Genomic DNA, 9,234 nt, shown 5'->3' with positions numbered 1-9,234 from the left:
GGGAGAGAGGCTCCATCTTTTTATTCTGCAGGTTTCCTGTCCCTGGGGGCAGATCCTATCTCTCTGTGGTGCTGTCGTGGGGTCTGGAAAATCCGATTACCGGTAAGTGTAATCATCATTTTATGCAATGCACGCCGCATCCCAGGTGTGATAGGAAATGCAGAGTGGTGTAGTGGTGCGGCCTGAATGTCTCTTATTGTGTGTCACGGTAATCCTACCTGGATACTTCTGGACCTTGGGATTTGGCTCTGAAGCAATAAGAAGGCAAAGATAATTGAGGGATAAAAGAGTCCAGGCCTTGTATGTAGTTGAACAGGAGTAAACGTTAATCCAAAACAATCTTTAAACTTTATCTTGGTCCCAAGCAGGAGTTAGCATAAACTGGCATGCTTCTTCAATAACTCTGCTTGCTCCCTTTCTCTGCTGTAATAATTTGCTTTCTTTCTTTCAGCTGCACTAAATTCTGCTTAAAGGAAATGTCCCATGAAAAATATTTTACAGTTTGAAAACCAGCCCCTGGATCTGAATACTTTTGTATTTGCATGTAATTAAAAATTTTGCATAGCCACCAATTTATTCAGCTAAATGTATCTGTATAGCACCGCCTATTTGTTCTTTTTCTTAGTCCTGCTTACTGAGATGGCCGCACATGCTCAGTTTCATCCTTCAACTGCCTCCTGAGCTGTGATAGGGAGAGCTGAGACACGCCCCCTGAGCTGCAGCAGAAAAGACACTCCCCTTGAGCTGTCAGCTTGTTATAAATTTAGCAGTGCAATGAATGTAGAGATCTCTGGATCCATGTGAGGTACAGGGCTGGTTCTAGTTTTGTTAGAAAGAGAGATTGTCATGTACTATATAATGTCTGATTTTTATTTTTTACATTAGTCATGCGATAATCACTTTAAGGTCTGGTTTCTACACTTTAGGTATCTTTGGATAGGATGCTGTCAACTCGGCCTGACACTCGGTAAAACTTATCTTCAGCCGAAGAACTCTTCCTCTTGCTGATTCTCTTATGGTGGCCGAAGAACTATTCCTCTGGCCCCTATGGCTTCCAGACATCTTTCTTCATGGCCAGCAGAGCTTAGGGCACTCTGGCTGGTGTAGGCACGCCTGAGCGTGCCCCTGCTCACACACGTGCTCCCTAGCTTAGTACTAGACTAACTAACTGGAAACTTCTGCCCCACCCTTCCGGCAGGAAGCAGGACTCGTCCACTTCTGCCCAAAGGGGGGAGAATGGAATGATGAGTTCCATTCTCTTAAACTATAGCTCTGCCATTCGCACTGACACCTGCTGGTGAACCAGGCATATTACATGTAATAAAACAGCTGCGTAAAGATATTATCATTGCACCATGTAGAAGACCTGGACAAAAATACACAGATGACATTCAGGTTAGCCTATTAGAGGTAGTAGCCGGGTGCAGGAGTGGTAACACCACTCCGGGGTGATATATATATATATATATATATATATATATATATATAAAAAAAAAAGTTAAATAATGGCGGCACTGGAAACAGGCAGTATGGGTTCTACGTCCAGGGATATAGCTGCTTACCCAAGATGAACAGAGATGAAACAAGGACAGCACTCCAAGTAAAAAAGTGGTATTTAATCACCCATGCAGATGGCAACGTTTCAGCTCAAACAAGAGCCTTTTGAAAAAGGCTCTTGTTTGAGCTGAAACGTTGCCATCTACATGGGTGATTAAATACCACTTTTTTACTTGGAGTGCTGTCCTTGTTTCATCTCTCTCTCTATATATATATATATATATATATATATATATATATATATATATATATATATATATATATACACACACACACTGCTCAAAAAAATAAAGGGAACACTTAAACAACACAATGTAACTCCAAGTCAATCACACTTCTGTGAAATCAGACTGTCCACTTAGGAAGCAACACTGAGCGACAATCAATTTCACATGCTTTTGTGCAAATGGGATAGACAACAGGTGGAAATTATAGGCAATTAGCAAGACACCCCCAATAAAGGAGTGGTTCTGCAGGTGGTCACCACAGACCACTTCTCAGTTCCTATGCTTCCTGGCTGATGTTTTGGTCACTTTTGAATGCTGGCGGTGCTTTCACTCTAGTGGTAGCATGAGACGGAGTCTACAACCCACACAAGTGGCTCAGGTAGTGCAGCTTATCCAGGATGGCACATCAATGCGAGCTGTGGCAAGAAGGTTTGCTGTGTCTGTCAGCGTAGTGTCCAGAGCATGGAGGCGCTACCAGGAGACAGGCCAGTACATCAGGAGACGTGGAGGAGGCCGTAGGAGGGCAACAACCCAGCAGCAGGACAGCTACCTCCGCCTTTGTGCAAGGAGGAACAGGAGGAGCACTGCCAGAGCCCTGCAAAATGACCTCCAGCAGGCCACAAATGTGCATGTGTCTGCTCAAACGGTCAGAAACAGACTCCATGAGGGTGATATGAGGGCCCGACGTCCACAGGTGGCGGTTGTGCTTACAGCCCAACACCGTGCAGGACGTTTGGCTTTTTCCAGAGAACACCAATATTGGCAAAATCGCCACTGGCGCCCTGTGCTCTTCACAGATGAAAGCAGGTTCACACTGAGCACATGTGACAGACGTGACAGAGTCTTAAGACGCCGCGGAGAACGTTCTGCTGCCTGCAACATCCTCCAGCATGACCGGTTTGGCATTGGGTCAGTAATGGTGTGGGGTGGCATTTCTTTGGAGGGCCGCACAGCCCTCCATGTGCTCGCCAGAGGTAGCCTGACTGCCATTAGGTACAGAGATGAGATCCTCAGACCCCTTGTGAGACCATATGCTGGTGCGGTTGGCCCTGGGTTCCTCCTAATGCAAGACAATGCTAGACCTCATGTGGCTGGAGTGTGTCAGCAGTTCCTGCAAGACGAAGGCATTGATGCTATGGGCTGGCCCGCCCGTTCTCCAGACCTGAATCCAATTGAGCACATCTGGGACATCATGTCTCGCTCTATCCACCAACGTCACGTTGCACCACAGACTGTCCAGGAGTTGGCAGATGCTTTAGTCCAGGTCTGGGAGGAGATCCCTCAGGAGACCGTCTGCCACCTCATCAGGAGCATGCACAGGCGTTGTAGGGAGGTCATACAGGCACGTGGAGGCCACACACACTACTGAGCCTCATTTTGACTTGTTTTAAGGACATTACATCAAAGTTGGATCAGCCTGTAGTGTGTTTTTCCACTTTAATTTTGAGGGTGACTCCAAATCCAGACCTCCATGGGTTGAAAAATTTGATTTCCATTTTTTTTTTTTTTGTGTGATTTTGTTGTCAGCACATTCAACTATGTAAAGAACTAAGTATTTAGAAGAATATTTATTTAATTCAGATCTAGGATGTGTTATTTTTGTGTTCCCTTTATTTTTTTGAGCAGTGTATATATATATATATATATATATATATATATATATATATATATATATATATATACGCTGCAATCATTATAGGATAGGAGAGTATTGATGTGAGGTATAATGGATGCAGTTTTTACAGATATATAGTATATACAGCAGTGTACTGATATGTGAGGTATGAGGTTTAACCCGTTCAAGCGATAGCCAGTTTGGACAAAATGCCGGAGCACCATGACGTGTCAGTTTATGTGGTAATAACTTTGGAACGCTTACCTATCCAAGCCATTCTGAGACTGTTTTCTCGTGACACATCATTCTTTATGTTAGTGGTGAATTTGAGTTGATATGTTTTACATTTATGCATACCCCCACCCCTAAATAGGCAGAAAGTTTGGAAAAATTTTACAAATTTGAATTTTTCCGCTTTTAAGACAGTGATACTTCATAAAATGTCGTCATTTTATTTTTTCAGGAAGTTAAAAGGCTTAGAAACAAATTTTTGCTGTAGTTTTTATTGGCATCATTTTGGGGTACATAAGTCTTTTGGCTCACTTTTTAGAACATTTTTTGTGGAGGTGAATTGGGTAAAAATGGTATTTGTCTCAGTGTTTTTATGGGGTTCCTCTTGCGGAAAATATATGATAGTTTTATTCTAAGGGCTTGATACGGTTATGGCAATACCAAATTTATATAGCTTTTTTTATGTTTTACAACTTTTTCACCATAAAATCTCTTTTCCGTTAAAAATAAATTAGAATTTTGCATCGTTATATACTAAAGTCCATAACTTTTAAATTTTTTCAGCAATATAGCTGTGTGGCGGCTTGGTTTTTGGCGGGACGGGTTGTATTTTTTTATTGGTATCATTTTGGGGTACATATGACTTTTTGATCACTTGTTATTTTTTTGTGGAGGGGAGGTAACAAAAACGGCAATTCCGTCCTTGTTTTTTATGTTATTTTTTACAACGTTCACCGTGCGGGATTAGTAACATGATACTTTAATAGATCAGGTCATTACGGACGCGGCGATACCAATTACGTATAGTTTTTTATTTATTTCATTTTTTTTATAGCAAATGAACGGATATGAGAAAAGACAAATTTATTTTTTTTATTTTTTTATTTATCAAGACCCATTTGGATCTTGAAGATCCAGTGGGCCTGAAGGTTATACAGTGCATTGCAATAGTCATCTATTGTAATGCACTGTATAGTCTGTATTACACTTACACTAAGGCTACTTTCACACCTGCGTTCGGTTGTCCGCTTGTGAGCTCCGTTTGAAGGGGCTCACAAGCGGCACTGAACGCATCCGTACTGCCCTAATGCATTCTGAGTGGACGCGGATCCGCTCAGAATGCATCAGTCTGGCAGCGTTCAGCCTCCGCTCCGCAACCGGACACCTGAAAGCTGCTTGCAGCGTTCGAGTGTCCGCCTGGCCGTGCGGAGGCAAGCGGATCCGTCCAGACTTACAATTTAAGTCAATGGGGACGGATCCGTTTGAATTTGACACTATATGGCTCAATTTTCAAACGGATCCGTCCCCCATTGACTTTCAATGTAAAGTCTGGACGGATCCGTTCAGGCTACTTTCACACTTAGAATTTTTTTTAAACTATAATGCAGACGGATCCGTTCTGAACGGATCCAAACGTCTGTATTATAGGAGCGGATCCGTCTGTGCAGACATCAGACGGACCCGCTCTGAACGCAAGTGTGAAAGTAGCCTAAGGCTGATCAAACGCTAAGGGTCTGATCAGCCTTAGGTACTTGGCAGCCCGGATGACCTTGTAAAACGCCCAGTTGCCATGGCAACCATCGGGCCGCTGCCATCGCAGCAGCCGCGGCCCGATGGAAAAAAGAGAGGGAGCTCCCTCTCAACCCCATGGATGCCGCGGGCGGCTACCAACCGCAGCTTCTATGGGGTTAAACGGCTGAGATCGGTGCCAACACCGATTTCGGACTTAGCAGCAGAGTGTCAGTTGTAAATTACAGCTGACACTCTCTGCTGATGGCAGCGGCTCCATTCCTGAGCCGCTGCCATCACACTGAGGCCGGTTGCAGGGGGCATCAGGAGGCAATGGGGGCACAGTGGGGGTCTTGCCTAATTTCAGGCTGTGATCTCCAGTGTGGAGATCACAGCCTGAAACCGGCATTTTCTTATTGAAGCACTCTGATTGGTTAGTCTGCAGAGACTAACCAATCGGAGCGCTTGCCGACACTCTGATTGGTCCCTTGCCGGCTTTATAGTGTCGCTGCCCCAGTAAGCAGTTTGGACGTGACCGTACATCCAAATGCGCTAAATTACTTACAATTTTGATGTACACTTACGTCATAATGTGTGAAGGGGTTAAAAGATGTAGTGTGTGCAGATATATGGGGTCATTTATCAAAGTGGTGTAAAGCAGAAGTGGCTGAGTTGCCCACAGCAACCAGATTCCACCTTTAATTTTCCAAATAAGCTGTCAAAAATGAAAGGTGGAATCTGACTGGTTGCTGTGGGCAACTAAGCCAGTTCTACTTTTATCAAACTGGTGTAATGACCCCAAGATTATATACAGGAGTGTACTGATATGTGAGGTACGAGGTGTAATTTATACCTCGTAACTCACATATCAGTACACCGCTATCTCTCTTATATATAAAAAAAAATTGTTTCTGTCTGTCTGTCTAGACGTTCTTTATGCGCGACCAAACAACTGGACCGATCTTCACCAAATTTGACACACAGGTACATCAGGTGTCCGGGAAGGTTTTAGACCGGGTCTCAGCTCTCTAGGACGTACCGTTCCTGAGATATTCCCAAAAACTGAGCCCCAGCCCCCCAATACAAGTCTGCAAGTCTTTCTCTTCAAATCCCAACTGCTATAAACACAGTTTTACTCCAGGTTTCCATAACAACCCAGCCATTTTTCTTTACTGCTTAAAGGGGCGGGCACAGTGGAGGTCACGGTTATTAAACTGGGGGCACTGTAGAGGTCACTTTTATTAAAGGGGCTGGCGCTATGATGGTCCCTGTTAAAGGGCCGGGCACTGTGAAAGTCACTGTTAAAGGGCCGGGCACTGTGAAAGTCACTGTTAAAGGGCCGGGCACTGTGAAAGTCACTGTTAAAGGGGCGGCCACTATGAAGGTCACTGTTAAAGGGACGGTCAATGCTAAAGGGGCGGTCACTGTAGAGGTCACTGTTATGGGGGAAACTGTCGATATATTTTTACGACACACGGAAACATAAAATGAAATAGATGAAATATACCCATGTGAAGCTGGGTCCTTCTGCTAGTCTCATATATATAAAAATGAGTTTCTGTCCGTCTGTCTGGACGTTCTTTATGCGCGACCAAACGACTGGACCGATCTTCACCAAATTTGTACCTATTGTACCTAGACTGGGGGAGGACCTAGTGCTCTGGCGAAGGTTTATAGATGTTGTCATTTTCATTTGGCAAAAAACTGAGAGCAAATTGGGAATATTTTTGGAAGAGATAAATCAGAACCAAAATAATCTAAAATTCACTGTAAATATTAGTACAAGACAAATATAATTTTTGGATCTAATCATTAAAACACAAGAAGATCGATTAATATGTCAAACATATCAAAAGCTGGTAGCAAGAAACAGCTATATTCTCAACTCCAGCTGCCACCTACCAAGATGGCTGTTAAATATCCCTAAAGGTCAGTTTAGACGGTTAAAAAGCAACTGTACAGTTGAAGAAGACTTCGAACAGGAAGCAGCACATATGAAAGAACAATTCCTCACTAAAAATGACCCTGCCCACCTCATTGAAACATCATTAACTGAGGTAAGGAATATGGAAAGGGATTCCTTCTTTAAATTAGAAGATACAAAGACTAAACATCAGGAACAAGAAAACCAAATTAGGATTATCTTGCCTTACAGTGCCCAATACAGAAAAAAAGAGACCATTGTGAGAAAACACTGGCACCATGTTGTAAAAGATAAATTAATAGGCCCACTTTTAGCTAGTGGACCCCAAAATCGTATACACTAAAGCACCTAACCTACAACTTAAAATAGCACCGACTGTTAAAGCAAAAAAACAAGTAAAAGAAGGACTCTCCCAGAATTTATTTAACCTGAAAGGTTTCTACAGATGTAACACATACAGTCCTGATCAAAAGTTTAAGACCACTTGAAAAATGGCAAAAAATCATATTTTACAATGTTGGATCTTAAAGGGTTTCTATCACTTCGTATGACATAATTAGCTGTCAGACACTAGCGATCTGCTAGTGTCTGCTCTGGCCAACCATCCTACTATAATCACTTGTGGGGCAGCGGTTTTGCTAAAAAACTAACTTTTATAAATATGCTAATGAGCCTCTAGGTGCTATGTGGGCGTCATTAGCACCTAGAGGCTCCGTCTACCTTCATACACAGCCGCCGCCCAGCGCGTCCCTCCAGCCCGCCCATGTCCTCCTCCGTGTGACGCAGCGGACGAATTCTCGCGCATGCGCCGTGCGCGGCTGTATTCGGCGCATTTGAGATCTCAGCTCGGAGCGGTCAGACATTCAATGCGCATGCGCGGCTGTATTCGGCGCATGCGCATTGAATGTCTGACCGCTCCGAGCTGAGATCTCAAATGCGCCGAATACAGCCGCGCACGGCGCATGCGCGAGAACTCGTCCGCTGCGTCACACGGAGGAGGACATGGGCGGGCTGGAGGGACGCGCTGGGCGGCGGCTGTGTATGAAGGTAGACGGAGCCTCTAGGTGCTAATGACGCCCACATAGCACCTAGAGGCTCATTAGCATATTTATAAAAGTTAGTTTTTTAGCAAAACCGCTGCCCCACAAGTGATTATAGTAGGATGGTTGGCCAGAGCAGACACTAGCAGATCGCTAGTGTCTGACAGCTAATTATGTCATACGAAGTGATAGAAACCCTTTAACAAGATTCCAAGTAGAGCTTTAACATGCAACAAGAAGAAATGAGAGTGAGACAAAACATTTTTTGAGCATTCAATTAATTGAAAATAACGATTAAACTGAAACAGGCTGTTTTTCAGCTGATCCAAATTTTTGGACCACATGCCTTTAAAAGGCCAAATCTGTGCAAAGATGTGGATTCATTGTCATTCTCTGTCAGGTAGTCACACGTTGTGATGGCAAAGGCAAAAAAACTCTCCCTTTTTGAATGTTGTCGGGTTGTTGAACTGCATAAGCAGGGTCTCTCACAGCGCGCCATTGCTGCTGAGGTGGGACGCAGTAAGACAGTCATTTGGAATTTCTTAACTGATCCTGAGGGTTATGGAACAAAAAAGTCAAGTGGAAGACCCCAAAAAAAAATTCATCAGCACTGAGCTGGAGGATCCAATTGGCTGTCCGTCAAGACACTGGACGATCCTCGACCCAAATTAAGGCCCTTACTGGTGCTGACTGCATCCCCATAACCATCAGACGGCATCTGAGATTGAAGGGCTTCAAAAACAAAAAAACGTCTTCAAAGACCTCGTCTCCTTGAACGCCACAGAACTGCTCGTTTGGACTTTGCAAGAGAGCACCAAACATGGGACATTCAAAAGGTGGAAGAAAGTTTTATTCTTTGATGAGATTTTTTTTACCTTGATGGTCCTGATGGTTTCCAACGTTACTGGCATGACAAGCAGATCCCACCTGAGATGTTTTCTACACGCCACAGTGGAGGGGGCGCCATAATGGTCTGGGGTGCTTTTTCCTTCAGTGGAACAATGGAGCTTCAGGAAGTGCAGAGGCGTCAAACGGCCGCTGGCTATGTCCAGATGTTGCAGAGAGCATTCCTCATGACTGGGTTTTTCAACAGAACAACGCTACAGTGCACAATGCCCGCAGGACAAGGGA

The sequence above is a fragment of the Bufo bufo genome, chromosome 4, assembly GCF_905171765.1.
Source record: "Bufo bufo chromosome 4, aBufBuf1.1, whole genome shotgun sequence".
NCBI classification, from domain to species: Eukaryota; Metazoa; Chordata; class Amphibia; order Anura; family Bufonidae; genus Bufo; species Bufo bufo.
The sequence above is the reverse complement of the archived record's forward strand: the minus strand, read 5'-3'. Positions refer to the sequence as shown.